This window comes from Pseudorca crassidens, chromosome 9 (assembly GCF_039906515.1).
Source record: "Pseudorca crassidens isolate mPseCra1 chromosome 9, mPseCra1.hap1, whole genome shotgun sequence".
In the NCBI taxonomy this organism is placed as follows: Eukaryota; Metazoa; Chordata; class Mammalia; order Artiodactyla; family Delphinidae; genus Pseudorca; species Pseudorca crassidens.
The window spans coordinates 71,041,074-71,058,539 of NC_090304.1; the positions used below are offsets into that span (position 1 = coordinate 71,041,074).

Below are 17,466 nucleotides of genomic sequence, written 5' to 3' on the forward strand. Positions count from 1 at the left end.
AGAACAAAGCCAGAGGTATCACACTTCCTGATTTCAAGCAATACTATGTGTGAAGCCATAGTAATAAAAACTGTGTGGTACTGGTACAAAAACATATGTGACTACATCAAGCTTAAGATCTCTGCACAGCAAAAGAAACAATTAACAAAATGAAAACGCACCCATGGGAGAAGATTTTTGCAAATCATATTTGGATAAGGGGTTAACATCCAAAATATATAAAGAAACCATACAACTCAATAACAAAAAAGCAAACAATCTGATTGAAAAATGGGCAGAAGAACTAAATAGACATTTTTCCAAAGAAGACATGCAAATAGCCAATGAGTACATGAGAAGAGGCTCAACACCACAAATCATGAGGGAAATGCAAATCAAAACCACAGTGAGATATCACTTCACACTTGTTAGAATGACTATCATCAAGAAGACAAGAGATAATAGTTGGTGAAGATGTGGAGAAAAGGGAATGCTTGTATGCTGTTGGTGGAAATGTAAATTGGTTCAACCACTATGAAAAACAATATGGAGGTTACTCAAAAAATTAAAAATAGATCTGCCATATAATCAAGCAATCCAATTTCTGAGTATATACTCAAAGGAGATGAAAACAGGATATCAAGGAGATACATGCATTCCCATGTTTCTTGCAAAATTATTTACAGTAGCTAAGAATGGAAACAACCTAACTGCCCATCAATGGATGGATAGATAAAGAAGATGTGGTATATGTATACAATGGAATATTATTCAGCCTTGAGAAAGGAGGACATCCTGCCATTTGCAAAAACATGGATGGGCCTTGAGCACATTATGCTAAGCAAGATAAAGTCAGACAGAGAAAGACAAGTACCATACGACATCACATACATAGAATCTATAAAAGGCCAGACCCATAAAAACAAAGATGAAAATGGTGGTTATCGTGGTAAGGGAATTGAAGAATAAGATAGATGGTGTTTAAGGGTACAAACTTATAACAAGTAGTAAATAGCCAGAGAGATATAATGTACAGTATAGTGAATATAGACAATAATATTGCATTATAATCATCAAACTTGCTAAAAGACTAGAACTTAAGTATTCCAACTAGTAAAAAGAAACAATAATTTTGTAATGTGATAGAAGTGCTAATTATCATTACAATGACAATCATATTACAATATACAAATGTATCAAATTAACATGTTGTACACCTTAAATATGCACAATGCTACATATCAAATATATTTCAATAAAAATATATTAAAACCACAAAAGCAAAGAAAGAATGGAAGACAAAAGTAGGAACAAAGAATAAGTACAATGAAAAGAAAACAGTAATGAATATGGTAGATATTAATCCAACTATGTTAATAATCACTTTGAACATCAATGGGCTAAAGCATCAACTAAAAACAAGATGGTCAGAGAAGATCAAAAAATGAGATCCAACTATATATATATATATATATATGTATATATATATATATATATATATATATATATATATATATATACTGTCTACAAGAAACCCATTTTAAATATAAAGACACATATAGATTAAAAGTTAATTGGGTGGAGAAAATTATACCATGCTAACATTAATTAAAAGAAAGCAAGAGTAACTGTACTAATTTAAGACAGAGCAGACTTTAAAGCAAGGAAAGTTATCAGGGAGAAAGCAGGGCATTATGTAACGATAAAAGGGTCAGTTCTCCAAGAAGACACAGCAAGCCTTAATGTGTATGCACCTAATAACAGACCATTAAATTACATAAGGCAAAAACTGATAGAACTGCAGGGAGAAATAAAGGAATCCACTTTCATAGTTAGAGACTTCAACATCCATCTCTCAAAAATGGACAGATAGCAGGTTGAAAATCATAAGGACATAGTTGAACTCAATAACACTATCAATCAACTGTATATAATCGACATCTATGGACTACTTCATCCAATAACAGGAAGATGAAAATACAACTTATCAGGATTGCAGGATGCAGTGAAAGCAGTGCTGGAGGGAAATCTATAGCATTGAATGCATATATTAGAAAAGGAGAAAGATGTAAAATCAATCATTTAAATTTCCACCTAAGGAAACTAGAAAAAGAATAGCAAATTATATCCAAAATAAGCAGAAGAAAAGAAATCAGAGCAGAAATCAATGAAATTGAAAGCAGGAAATCAATAGAGAAAATCAACAAAACCAAAAAGTTTCCATAATTAAATAAAATAAGCGGACACACCTGCACTCACACAGAGGGGACTACTGCAAAGGAAATCTGACCCGGAAGACCTGCGTCTACCCTTGGCTGTTGATCTTGGGTATGGGATCCACCTTCATCCACCTTCTGCACATTTCTGGTGGGGATTGGGAGCCAGGGGCCATCCATAACCCTCCTGATGTAGTGCCTGCGTAGGCCTCCACATCAAATCACTCAACTTGGCAAATGCATATGGACGTGACAGCAGGGCTGCCTCATGTATTAGATGCAGTAGGCACAGTGTCTAAGGCCCACAGTACTTTGCGGGGCGGGGGCACAAGAAAATGTTTGATTTCTTTTAAATTAGAAAAGGAAACAATTTTTTTGTTCCAAGAAAATGTTCTAATATATAATATTAATATATTCATCTTTATATCATCTAACTTATAAGATATAATTTTTAATATTTTTAACTGAAAAAGGAGCCCACCAAGTGAAGGTGCTTATGACCAAGGAACGTCAGGATGGCAGCCTGCAGTCATTGGGGTGAGTTTTCTTGCTGAAGATGGATGGATTTTCCCATGGAATGAGTGCTTGGGTGAGGAAAGTGTAAAGGTAATGGCTAGAGAACTAGGGGAGAAATTAGGAAATAGAGAAGCTCTCCACTGTAAACATTTTTCTTTGTTTTATCTTGTACATGTGTGTAAATAATCGTAAATCCTTCCTGGAGCACAATGGGACCACACACAGATAAACAGAAACACCTCTGCAGCATGGAACATTTAGTGCTTGTAAGTTCATGTCTCCAGAAGGAGTTAATTGACCTTTAGAGCAGGAGGTAGATAAAATGTTTTGGGATGATTTCCTTCACAATGGCTAAGCAGTTAACATGGATAATGGGAATTTTTCTTTCTCTCGATATTTTAATAACGTATTTCTTACAATTTGTTGAGAGAGAGAAAAAGAGAGACTGTTCACGTCACAGATAAAAGAAGACTGAGGCATAACAACAAAATGCAATGTATTATCCTGTCCTAACTGTATTTTGGACATGAAAAAATGTTTTAAAGGACATTTGGGGACAGTTGTCAAAAGTAACTATTGACTGTAGGTTAGACAACAGTGTTTTATCCACGTTAAATTTTGTAACTGGATTGAGCTTATATGAGAAATGGAAGATATTCTTTTTCTTTTGCTCCAAAAGACATTTATTTTTCTATCACATTTCAATAATAGCTTGGTTGTGAAAGTACAAAAATGAAGTTCTTTTCTTTCAAAACAATATCTATTGTTTTCTTGCATTCAAGTTACTGTTACAAAATCTGATGTTACTTTTACACTTACTTTTTTTTAAAAAAAATAGGGGTATGGTTGCTTTAAAATGTTGCGCTAGTTTCTTCTGTACTACGAAGTGAATCAGCTATATGTATACATATATCCCTTCCTTCTTGGATCTCCCTCCCATCCCCTCATCCCACCCATCTAGGTCACCACAGAGCACCGAGCTGAGCTCCCTGTACTATACAGCAGGTTCCCGCTAGTTATCTGTTTTACACATGGATGTGTATATATGTCAATCCCAATCTCCCAATTAATCCCACTCCCCCTCTTCTCCCCACCTGTCTGTTCTCTACGTCTGCGTCTCTATTCCTACCCTGCAAATAGGTTCATCTGTACCATTTTTCTAGATTCCACATATATGTGTTAATATACGATATTTGTTTTTTTCTTTCTGACTTAACTTCACTCTGTATGACAGGCCCATCCATGTCTCTATGACCCAGTTTCATTCCCTTTTATGTCTGAGTAATATTCCATTGTATATATGTACCACCTTTTCCTTATCTATTCATCTGTCGATGGACATTTATGTTGCTTCCGTGTCCTGGCTATGTAAACAGTGCTACAATGAACATTGGGGGTGCACGTGTCTTTTTGAATTATGGTTTTCTCTGAGTATGTGCCCAGTAGTGGGATTGCTGGATCATATGGTAGTTCTACTTTTAGATTTTTAAAGAACCTCCATACTGTTCTCCATACTGACTGTATTAATTTACATTCCCACCAACAGTGCAAGAGGGTTCCCTTTTCTCCACACCCTCTCCAGAATTTATTGTTTGTAGATATTTTGATGATGGCCATTCTGACCAGTGTGAGGTGATACCTCATTGTAGTTTTGATTTGCATTTCTCTAAGGATTAGTGATGTTGAGCATCCTTTCATGTATTTGTTGGCAATCTGTATATCTTCTTTGGAGAAATGTCTATTTAGGTCTTCTGCCCATTTTTGGATTGGGTTGTTTGTTTTTTTGATATTGAGCTGCATGAGCTGTTTGTATATTTTGGAGATTAATCCCTTGTCAGTTGCTTCATTTGCAAATATTTTCTCTTCATTTGCAAGTATTTCTGGTGGCATCTTTAGGATTCTCTATGTATAGTATCATGTCGTCTGCAAACAATGACAGTTTTCCTTCTTCTTTTCCAATTTGTATTCCTTTTATTTCTTTTTGTTCTCTGATTGCCGTGGCTAGGACTTCCAAAACTATGTTGACTAATAGTGGTGAGAGTGGGCATCCTTGTCTTGTTTCTGATCTTAGAGGAAATGCTTTCAGTTTTTCATCACTGAGAATGATGTTTGCTGTGGGTTTGTCGTATATGGCCTTAATTATGTTGAGGTAGGTTCCCTCTATGCCCACTTTCTGGAGAGTTTTTTTTCATAAATGGGTGTTGAATTTTGTCAAAAGCTTTTTCTGAATCTATTGAGATGATTGTATGGTTTCTATTCTTTAATTTGTTAATATGGTGTATCACATTGATAGATTTGCATATATTGAAGAATTTTTGCATCTCTGGGATAAATCCTACTTGATCATGGTGTATGATCCTTTTAATGTGCTGTTGGATTCTCTTTGCTAGTATTTTGTTGAGGATTTTTGCATCTGTGTTCTTCAGTGATATTGGTCTGTAATTTTCTTTTTTGTGTGCTATCTTTGTCTGGTTTTGGTATCAGGGTGATGGTGGCCTAGTAGAATGAGCTTGGGAGTGTTCCTTCCTCTGCAATTTTTTGGAAGAGTTTGAGAAGGATAGGTGTTAGCTGTTCTCTAAATGTTTGACAGAATTCACCTGCAAAGCCATCTGGTCCTGGACTTTTGTTTGTTGGAAGATTTTTAATCACAGTTTCAATTCCATTACTTGTGATTGGTCTGTTTATATTTTCTATTTCTTCCTGGTTCAGTCTTGGAAGGTTGTACCTTTCTAAGAAGTTTTCCATATCTTCCAGGTTATCCACTTTATTGGCATATAATTGCTTGTAGTAGTCTCTTATGATCCTTTGTATTTCTGTGGTATACACTGTAATTTCTTTTTCATTTCTAATATTATTGATTTGAATCCTCTCCCTTTTTTTCTTGATGAGTCTGGCTAAAGGCTTATCAATTTTGTTTATCTTCTCAAAGAACCAGCTTTTAGTTTCATTGATTTTTGCTATTGTTTTCTTCATTTCTATTTCATTTATTTCTGCTCTGATTTTTATGATTTCTTTCCCTCTACTAACTTTGGGTTTTGTTTGTTCTTCTTTCTCTAGTTGCTTTAGGTGTAAGGTTTGGCTGTTTGAGATTTTTCTTATTTCTGGAGGTAGAATTGAACTGCTATAAACTTCCCTCTTAGGACTGCTTTTGCTGCATCCCATAGGTTTTCAGTTGTTGTGTTTTAATTGGCATTAGTTTCTATGTATTTTTTTATTTCTTCTTTGATTTCCTCAGTGATCTCTTGGTTATTTATTAGAATAGTATTTAGCCTCAATGTGTTTGTGTTTTTTACAGTTCTTTTCCTGTAATTTATTTCTAATCTTACAGTGTTGTGGTCAGAAAAGATGTTTGATATGATTTCGATTTTCTTAAATTTACCAAGGCTTGATTTGTGACCCAAGATGTGATCTATCCTGGAGAATGTTCTGTATGCACTTGAGAAGAAAGTGTATTCTGCTGCTTTTCGATGGACTGTCCTGTAAATATCAGTTAAGACTCTGTGGTCTATTGTGTCATTTCAGGCTTGTGTTTCCTTATTTATTCTCTGTCTGGATTATCTGTCCATTGGTATAAGTTGTGTGTTAAAGTCCCACACTATTATTGTGTTCCTGTCAATTTCCCCTTTTATGGCTGGTAGCATTTGCCTTATATATTGAGGTGCTCCTATGTTGGATACATAAATATTTATTATTGTTATGTCTTCTTCTTGTATCAATCCCTTGATCATTATGTAGTGTCCTTCCTTGTCTCTTATAACAATTTTTTTTTTTTTTTTTTGCGGTACACGGGTCTCTCACTGTTGTGGCCTCTCCTGTTGCGGAGCACAGGATCCGGATGTGCAGGATCAGCGGCCATGGCTCAGGGGCCCAGCCACCCCGCGGCATGTGGGATCTTCCCGGACCAGGGCACGAACCCGTGTCCCCTGCATCGGCAGGTGGACTCCCAACCACTGCACCACCAGGGAAGCCCTATAACAGTCTTTATTTTAAAGTCTATTTTGTCTGATGTAAGTATTGTTCCTCCAGCTTCCTTTTGATTTCCATTTTCATGGAATATCTTTTTCCATCCCCTCACTTTCAGTCTGTATGTGTCTCTAGGTCTGAAGTGGACAGCATATATATGGGTCTTGTTTTTGTATCCATTCAGCCAGTCTGTGTCTTTTGATTGGAGCATTTAATCCATTTACATTTAAGGTAATTATTGATATGTATGTTTCTATTACCATTTTCTTTATTATTTTGGGTTTGTTTTTGTAGGTCTTTTTCTTCTCTTGTGTTTCCCACCTAGAGAAGTTTCTTCAGCATTTGTGGTAAAGCTGGTTTGGTGGTGCTGAATTCTCTTAGCTTTTGCTTGTCTGTAAAGCTTTTGATTTCTCTGTCAAATGTGAAAGAGATCCTTTCTGGGTTGAGTAATCTTGATTGCAGGTATTTCCCTTTCATTACTTTAAATATATCCTGCCACTCCCTTGTGGCCTGCAGAGTTTCTGCTAAAAAATCAGCTGATAACCTTATAGGGATTCCCTTGTATGTTATTTTTTGCTTTTCCTTTGCTGCTTTTAATATTTTTTTCTTTGAGTTTAATTTTTGTTAGTTTGATTAGTATGTGTCTTGGCGTGTTTCTCCTTGGGCTTATCCTGTATCAGACTCTCTGTGCTTCCTGGACTTGGGTGACTATTTCCTTTCCCATGTTAGGGAAGTTTTCAACTATAATCTCTTCAAATATTTTCTCAGACTGTTCCTCTGTCTCTTCTTCTTCTGGGATCTCCATAATTTGAATGTCAGTGTATTTAATGTTGTCTTGGAGGTCTCTGAGACTGTCCTCACTTCTTTTCATTCTTTCTTCTTTATTCTGCTCCTCGGCAGTTATTTCCACCATTCTATCTTCCAGCTCATTTATTCGTTCTTCTGTCTCAGTTATTTGCTATTGATTCCTTCTATTGTATTTTTCATTGCAGTTATTGTGCTGTTCATCCCTGTTTCTTTAGTGCTTCTAGGTCCTTGTTAAACATTTCTTGTATTTTCTTAATCCGTGCCTCCATTCTGTTTCTGAAATTTTGGATCATCTTTTCTATCGTTACTCTGAATTCTTTGTCAGGTAGGTTGCCTATTTCCTCTTCATTTATTTGGTCTTGTAAGTTTTTACCTTGCTCCTTTGTTTGTAGCATAATTTTGGTCATCTCATTTTTTTTTTTTTGATGGGTCGGGCTGTGTTCCTGTCTTGCTGGTTGTTTGGCCTGAGGCGTCCAGCACTGGAGTTTGTAGGCAGTTCCGTGGAGCCGGGTCTTGGTGCTGAGATGAAGACCTCCAGGAGACCTCACCCAATTAATATTCCCTGGGACCTGAAGTTCTCTGTTAGTCCAGAGGTTTGGGACTTGCTGCGCCCACCACAGGTGCTCAATCTCGACCCCTGGCCTGGGAACCAAGACTCTGCAAAGCCATGCGGCATGGCAGAAAAAAACAAAAACAAAAAAAGCAACAGGGGCTTCCCTGGTGGTGCAGTGGTTAAGAATCCACCTGCTAATGCAGGGACACGGGTTCAAGCCCTGGTCCAGCAAGATCCCACATGCCACAGAGCAACTAAGTCCATGTGCCACAACTACTGAGTCTGTGCTCTAGAGCCCGTGAGCCACAACTACTGAAGCCTGCTCACCTAGAGCCTGTGCTCTGCACCAAGAAGCCACTGCAATGAGAAGCCCACGCACCACAATGAAGAGTAGCCCCTGCTCGACGCAACTAAAGAAAGCCCATGTGCAGCAACGAAGACCCAATGCAGCCAAAAAAAAAATAAATACATACATACATACATAGATAAAAAATTAGAAATAGTGCCATTAATTTAAAAAAAGCGATAAACAGAAAAGATCAGAACAATAATGAAGAATAAAAAGTAAAATAAAATTAGAAAAATAAATAATATATTAGAAAAAATAACAATAAAAACAAAACAGTGGGGTGGGATAGGGCGGAGACAAAGAGGGAAGAGATATGGGAACATATGTGTATATATATAACTGATTCATTTTGTTGTAAAGCAGAAACTAACACACCACTGTAAAGCAATTATACTCCAATAAAGATGTTAAAAAAAAATGAAACAGCAACAACAAAACAAAACCAAAAAATAAATAAGGAAAATAAAATAAAGAAAATTTTAAAATAAAAATAAATAAATAAAATTTAAAAATAAAAGAAAAAAATTTTTTTTATTAAAAAAATAAAAAATTCCCTGGTGCTCTTCTGTCTGTGTCCTTGACCCCATGGTGAGCTATAGCTTACCTCCGCCTCCCCAGTAGTCCTCCAAGACCTCTAGGTAGGTCTCTGGACCCGCTTGTCAGCCCCACCTCTGCCTGTGTTCCTCTTGACAGTGTCTGTCCCTTAAGCTGGCCCAGAGCACACATGTCTGAGTAGGCCAGCTGGGGTGCAGGCTTCCACAGGTGCACCCACAGGGGCCGGCACAGCCAGGGAAGGCCTTGGAGGGGGGTGGAACTCAGGCTTTGGCAGAGGTGGGTCTCAGGACTGGGACCACACAGCTGGAAGAGGCTTTGATGCGGGTGGGGGTGGGGCTCAGGCCTGGGACCTGCTTGGCTGGAAGAGGCTTTGTCGGGGTGGCACTCAGGCTGTTAGGAACCCTGCCACCCATGGAGGCCTTGTGAGGGGCGGTACTCAGTTCCACTGGGATCCATGTGGCTGGAAGAGACCCCGGCTGGGGCAGGGTTCAGGCCTGGGAGCCGTGTGGCTGGAGGGGGCCCTGGGGGTGGGGTTTCAGGCCCAAGACAGCAGCTGGCTTGCCAGGGCCAAAGCGAGTGGCTGAGATGCTGGCTGCATGTCCCTCAGATCCCCTGAAAGTCCCTCTCCGTCCCTGCTGATTCCCTCATGTGGGATTCCCTCCAAGCGTGGGAACCTCTGCCCTCCTCCAGCCCCCCTCAAGGGTGCTGGTCCCACCCTGCCTACACTTTTCTTCCTCCCCACGTACTATCTGGTCGTGTGGGGATCCCTCCTGTCCACTTAGGTGTCCAAGGTCTCCCACCACTGCCTAGTAGGTGCCCTAGTTGTGAGGAGATGCAAACTCTGCGTCCTCCTACCCTGCCATCTTTCGGAAGATATTATTACTCTTAACAAATGCACACTAAAATATTAGGGGGTCAAAGGGTATTATGTATACAACTTTTTTGTAAATGGGTCATGAGTATATATATATAAGTGTGTGTGTGTGTGTGTGTGTGTGTACACGAAGAGGAAATAATAAAGCATATATGTCAGAATATTAACCTGTGAATCTTGGTGAAAGGTTCTTTATGCTGGTCTTGCAAATTTCTGTAAATGTGATATATTTCAAAATAAAGAGTTAAAAAATGAGACTGTTCAAAATTAATCCAGTAAGTATTGCTGAAATAAGGTCCAAAGAAGACAACACACTGATGCACTAATTTCACAGGTTCAACCATCTACACCTGTGCCTGGGAAATTAGTTTTGTACTAGCAGGAGCCACAGATAAACCACTGAACAAATAAATTAGCTGATCTGAACATGTCTGCACTTATAAGTTGTCATTATTTAGTGTTTTCCTAATAAAAATCATTAAAAAAATTAAGATACAACCACAGGACTGAATAACTGATTTTACAGCTGACTTGGATGATGAGTTTAGGTAAATATTTTAATTCATTTTTCATCATTGATAAAATTCAAATACCCATGCTTAGGTCCACAGTGGGCATGAAATATGTTTTAAGTGAGTGAATACTATATTCTCTCACTGAACTAGACTAGTCTAGCTTCCCTCCAAACAGAACCTGAGATAGGGGCTTGCATGCTGGTAATTTATTTTGGGAAGTGATTGCAAGAAATAGTAGAGAGGGAGTGGGAAGAGTGAAAGAGAGAAGGATGATGTCAACTCAAGAATGCATTACTGGGGCTTCCCTGGTGGCGCAGTGGTTGAGAGTTCGCCTGCCGATGCAGGGGACACGGGTTCGTGCCCCGGTCCGGGAAGATCCCACATGCTGCGGAGCGGTTGGGCCCGTGAGCCATGGCCGCTGAGCCTGTGCGTCCAGAGCCTGTGCTCCGCATCGGGAGAGGCCACAACAGTGAGAGGCCCGCGTACCACAAAAAAAAAAAAAAAAAAAAGAATGCATTACCGAGGTGATCACCACTGTGACATCTGATACTTGATCCCACTCAGACCCTCTGTGAAGCCGTAGAATGCACCACAAAACAGTTTGCCCAATGGATGGAGGAGGGAGTATTTATCCACCATCTTCCACGCCACATTGGCTAAGCATTGCCCCATGATATGTCAACTCCTTCGCACTTCTAGGTTTGCTCATGTGTCGGAATGGCTAAGTGGGTTCCTCTGGGCATGTATCCTGCAGCAGCAGAGATGCCTCAGGACAGAAGCGAGAGAGGTATGGTGCAGCTGAGGTTACGCTGTGTGCAGATGATCACCACAGAAACAGCTGGAGTTAAAAGGTGGGCAGAGGAGAATGTGAAGGGTGGCACAAGACAAGAGTTGTCTGTGCCTAGAACATCATGGCCAGTATGTGTACGTGAAGGGATCTGACACAAATACGAAACATGGCAAAAATTGTAGTAAGTGAATTTTTGTAAAATGTGTCCATCACACATTCTTATGAGAAAAATGTCAAAGCAGGCAGTTAGCTAGATATGAGCAGAGAAAGCGGATATGGGCCAAATGGCAGGAACCCACACATCTTGTAAACAACGGGGGTCCTTGGGGAGGCAAAGAAGAGCAGGAATCTCCAGACTGACAGGGAACCACACATTTTGGGGTGATAAATGTCCGGGAGGCAGACAAAGGAAGGTGAGAAAAGGTGGGAAAATCTCTGGCTTCCAAATGTAACCTTTTGCTCATTATGCTCTCATTACAATGAAATCAGCCTTGCAGATAAGAAGTACCCATTGAGCACCTCCACCATGATGCTTCCGATCAAGACTAAATAAGGACAAAAATCCCTTCCCCTCTCAGGAAGGTGGAGCCGAGATAAAAATCAGGGAATATGACTCCCAAAACCTTCCCTCCCCAATGAATATTTCACCTCATCTTTTCTACACCCCACATAACCAGCTTGCCAAAGAAACTCAGGTCAGCTACTCACCTGAGTTTGCCTGCTCTCCCCTTGAGAGCATACTATCACCTAAATAAATCCTCACTTTGCTTTCTTGACCTCCCTGTCTCATCTCTGAACTCTTTCTGCCGTGAGACAAGAATGTACCCTCTGGTATTGATAATAACTAATTATCCAATTTTTATTACATGCCAAACACTACACTAAGTGTCATTATTATTATTTCATTTAACCCTTGAAACAAGCCTGAGAGGTAGCCATATCAAAGTGGTTCTTAATCTGGGGCAATTTGCCCTCCAGGAGACATTTGGCAGTATCTACAGACATTTTTGGTTCTCACAAGGAGAAGAGATACTGGTGTCTAGTGAGTAGAGGCCAAGATTACTGCTAAACATCCTATAATGTATAGGACAGACCCCCTCAAATAGCAAATTATCAGGCCCAAAATGTGAATAGTGCCAACGTTGAGAAATCCTGGCATAACTTTATCCCCATTTTACAGTTGAAGAAACTGAGGCTAAATGAAATTAAGTACATTTTCTTGAGTCAGAAAGCTAGTAGGTGATGGAGTTGGGATGTAAATTCTAGTCTATCTGACCCTAAAGCCCATGTATGCTTGTAACCATGCCATACATTCCCTATTACAGGGAATACATAAGTGCCTTTAAAAATCATATGTGCAGGGCACAGTGTGAATGATTTTTATGTCACATATAGTAATTATAACAGGGAGTTGAAAATGCAGTTAACGATTAGAAATAACTGATATTTCTGATTTCATAATGAGTTAGTATTTGGAAAATTGAAAGGATTTGACTGTTTGAAGTTGCCTACATGTGTTCTCAGCATTTCTCATCACTCTTAGTGTTCTCACATCAGTACAAGTCAAATTTACCAGGAGGTGGTCAATTTGGAAAACATGAGGTAAAGATTATTTTTATATTCAGAAACAAAGCACAGATTTTCAAAAGTAGATTCCTTGTCCAGATTCTGTTTTCCACCTGCCCTACTTTTTAGCATGCAGTTTATGATCATTCAGAACTGTCAGACTCATTCGTTTTCAAAGAAATGTGTTATTCATTAGAGTGGCTTCACTGAGCCAAGTCCAAGACTGGCCATCTCTGTCCAAGGCCATCATACCTCTTGCACTTGCCAGCCCTCAGGGATAATGATTTCCCAAGACAACTGAATAAAAGAGTATTCTGATGGGAAATAAATAGAAAGAAGAGAATGGCATTTTACACAGGACTGGGGCTTTTTTCTATAGTACAGGCTGTATCTAAAGTCAGGCAGATCACCTTTTTGGAGGGAGATGAGTACGAGATGAGGGGATATGATGTGGGCTTTAAGGTAGATAGACCAGAGTTGGAATCCCAGCTCTGCCACACAAACTGTAGTACCTTGGGTGAGTCACTTAAGTGACTCAAGAATTTCAGCTATCACAGTCACTTTCAACATTGTACAGGAAAACTTGATCAACATGATAAGACAAGAAAAAGAAATAAGAATAAAAGGGATGAGATAAAGTTACTATTATTTGTAGATGATATAATCATCTACATGCAAACTCAATGAAATCAAAGGACAAGCTATATGAACTAAGGAGTTCAGCAAATTTGATAAACAGTATCAACTTACAAAAATCAATATCATGTATCTATATTAATAATAACCAATTAGAAAATGTGATGAAAACAAGATATACTTCAAAATACTAATAAAACTATAAATTTCTATCAATTAAACAATACACAAGACTTTTATGAAAAAATTAAACTCTATTAAAGGACATAAAGAGAAACTTGAATAAATGAACTATAACACTGTAAGAGGGGCAGTTCTTCCCAAACTAATTTATATATTCCATACAAGGCCAATTAGAAATTAAGGAGTTTTAAAGAAACTTGACAAACTTATTTTAAAAATTTATATGGAAGAATACAGTTGGCAAAAAATAAATGAATTGAAAAAATCAAAGAATAAAGACTTGCCCCACCAGATTTTAGGAGTAATATAAAGAAATAGCAATTACAAGTGGTAAAGTACTGGTGCAGAGCAGATACAGATACGTAGAATAGAACTAGAAAGCACAAAATTAGATCTAGGTATATATGAGAATTTGTGATTTGCTGGTCGTGGCTGCACAAACCATTACATAAATTTTAATAGATGACATTCGGGGAAAACGGCTCACTATAGGGAGATAAAGTTAGATCCCTACCTCACATTCTACATATCATATAAATATATATATATATATATATATATATATAAACTTGAAGGATACAAGATAGCTAACGTGAATAGTAAACTTACAAAGTTAATAAAAGAAAATGTCATATAACATCCTTGTAAATTTAGGGCAGGGAAAATTTTCTTTCAAGAAAACCCCAAAAAGCACAAACCATAAAATTAAAAATTAGCAGATTTGACTCCATCAAAGTTGAGACTTTTGATTAGATAAAGAACTTCAAAGTTAAAATTAATAATTCATAAATAGGGAGTAGATATTTGCTATGTTAAGAAAAAAAATTCTTCCAAATCACAAGAAAATCATGAGAAATCCAATTTAAAACAGCAACGGATATAAACAGACAATTCACAGAAAAACAACAACAACAAAAACGCCACAGCTATCACATATATGAAGAGGTGGTTACCCTTTTGTGTTTTCTTTGGCATTCATGCACATTTTAAAATAAATGCTCCCCATCCCCCAGCAGGTGAGTCAGACATTTCCCAGAAACAACATTTACATGACATATTCAAAGACATGTAGAAGCCAGGAGTAGAAGTGAGCAGATAATACAGACAAAAGGTAACAGTGTGATGCAACCTTATATACACATATGATGGGCAAAAACTAGAAAGCTGGATAATTCCAACTATGGCGGGGGCTGTGGATGAAAAGAGAAGTCTGGCCGCAGCCCTCACACCGCCTCCCGCCCACGTGCTCCCCCCCGCCCCTACCACGGGATCCTGGTGGGCTGTGCGCTTGGCTCCACCCACTCGTGCGCCTCGGCTGCCATTCCAGCCCAGAACCCAGAGAGCCACTACTTCCACCGCTTCCGTCGCAGCCTTGTCATCTGGGTACCGGTGACAAAATACCCTCGTTGAGACTTGGCTGCCTTTGAAGTCACTCTGGGCGCATCTGGAACATGAGCGGCCGGGCCCGAGCGAGGGCGCGAGGCATGGCCCTCAGCCCCAGCGCCGCGGAGGTGGGGCGCATCCAGGCCTCGCCGTTGGTGGGTAGAAAGCTTAGCAGCTGGCATTGTCTCGCTCACTCCTACCTCTGTTTCTTTCGTGGACACCGCCTTCCTCGGCAGATATCTCTTCCTCTCTGCTATGAAGTAGTGGCTTATCTTCTCTTTCAACTTTGAGTCCTTCCAGGGTTTCTCACATTTTTTTTTTTCCCTGTTGGGGAGCTTATCTGAGTAAGATATTAATATAGATATTTCGGTCAGTGAAAAGGGTTGAAAATGGGAGGCAAGTATATCATTAAGTTTTAATTACTTCATTCGTTTGTAAGTCTCCTCGTGAAAATGGCTGTCCCTTCAAAGGTACCATTATGTGGTATATGATCTAATATGATCTGTCTCGCTAATTTATATATAAAAAGAAATAATCTCAGACACAAATGAAGTTTAGAATCAACCACTGTTTCTTGAGCAACCACTGTGCATAGGGCTCCTTATTAGACTTAGACAACTAGGTTGAATTGAGTGGCAAACCAGCAATTTTTGAGTGACGTTACATTTAGTATTTGGAGCAGTACTTAGCAAAAACTCAGTATTTGGAGCAATATCTTAGACCAGAAGTGTTCAAGTGAGTAGTCTATGCCTTTACTCTCATAGAGAGGTCTTCTCTTGGTATCATCCATTTTTTTTTAGCAGGCTGATTTATACCTTCTTGAACAGAGAAGTTATTACGCTGAAGAGAAAATATTAATGGTTCCCTTCACCTGTTTTGTGAACTTTTGGAGCAGTTTATTCAGGAGGGTCATCATCTGAGCTGGTGGCCCAGATCCTCTGGGCTCAGTTTATTTTCTTGCTACAAATATGTTCACATCAGAGGCCCCATGTCTGAAGGCTACAGGAGCATGAGGTCTGCGATCACCTGTACCACCTTCCAGAGGAGCTCTGATGAGCTCCTCGGGTGCAAGGATCACACCTCTGCCTCTTTCCACCTCCAGGGGCTAAGGGCTGTATCTGGCTCACAGTTGGCACTGAAATCAAAGATTGATGAATGGGGAATACCGTAGCTTGTCCTTATCTTTTTTCTGAAATGGGCAATCTTTTCTCCTCTCTCAAGCGTCTTACCTGCCAACATTTTCTTTTCCTAGCTCACGGTAATCCAATGACATAGGACGTGATACCATTCTCATCCTGTGATAAAGTTTTGGTTTATGACTTAACATCTTAAATCTGACCAAATATTTTTTCCCCATTTTAGCCTCTGTCTGTTGCTCTTAGTGACAGTGAAGCATCTTCTAGCAGTGACCACGTGGGAACCAGCAGGATTTCACAGAAATGTAAGTGCAGCTCTGTCTGTTCCATCCAGTTCCGTCCCATCTGAATGGAATAGGAGTGACTCTACTAAGCCTTTCAGCAACAGACTCACTTCTTGAGCATCTTATCTTCCTTTTTTGAAGGATCCCCCTGTGTTTGTTGTGTTTCTTTGGGACTTCCAAAAACAGAATCTGCCACTGAATTTCCTGATGGTGCTTAGCAGTTGGGAACCCCCAGATATTAGGAAACCAGTTTTTCTGATTCTGTCTGTTTACTGAATAATTTTGAAAACGTATTTTTAAATTCTTTGTGACACATAAATGCCAATACCATTGCCTTGCAGGGATGGTAGTAACCTCACATGCCTGTTGCCCCTTCTCTCTTCTTCCTTCCCCGCCCACGGTAGACCTCACCATTTGGTGGTGGCTCTCTTACCTGCAAATCCAGGTTTGGCCTCAAGATACTTGTCAACGTGCTAGTCCAAGTAGCCCCTACCACACAGTATAATTTGGCATGCCCGATGCACTAATTTGCTAGGGCTGCCATGACAAAGTACCACAGACTGGGTGGCTTAAACAGTAGAAACGTCCTATAATTCCAGCCCTACTGCCACCATTCAAGTGTTATTCCAACTTTTCTTTGGGAATTTCCTTCGCATCTGCTGTGCCTTCTTGTGACTAGCAAGTGATGGAAACTCTTTATCCTTTGAGGGTAGACTGATTTTTTTTTATTTTTAAAAATTGTGGTAAAATAGGTAAAGTTGACCATTTTAACAGTGTTTAAGTGTACAGTCCAGTGGCATTGAGGACATTCACGTTGCTGTGCAACCATCACCACCATCTGTCTCTAGAACAGTTTTTCATCTTACAAAATTGAAACTCTGTACCCATTAAACAAGAACTCCTCATGTGCCCCTCCCACCCCCAGACTCTGGGAACTACCGTTCTATGGTAGATTGAATTTTTAGAAACCATCAAACATCTTTTGAAACCAAGAGCAGTAAATGATATGGATAATCTAGTGAGAATAATCGAATTTTTAAAAAATTAAATAAATTTTGTGATTTTCCTGGGAGACTCCAACTCCACTGAGAAGGGTATGGACAGCAGTTTTGGGCAATTGGGTAGCGCCATTTGGGGTAGTTGCATACAGTGACTGTATCA

General features: G+C 39.3%; 1 protein-coding gene across 1 annotated transcript in view; it reads left to right on the forward strand.

Moving 5' to 3' along the window:
* Positions 1 to 16,251: 16,251 nt before the first annotated feature.
* PIWIL4 (piwi like RNA-mediated gene silencing 4) overlaps positions 16,252 to 17,466 on the forward strand; it is a 39,974-nt gene continuing 38,759 nt past the window's right edge. Inside the window, exon 1 of the mRNA XM_067747647.1 lies at positions 16,252 to 16,326. The gene's annotated coding sequence lies outside the window, so the exon portion shown is untranslated. The remainder of the gene's footprint in view (positions 16,327 to 17,466) is intronic.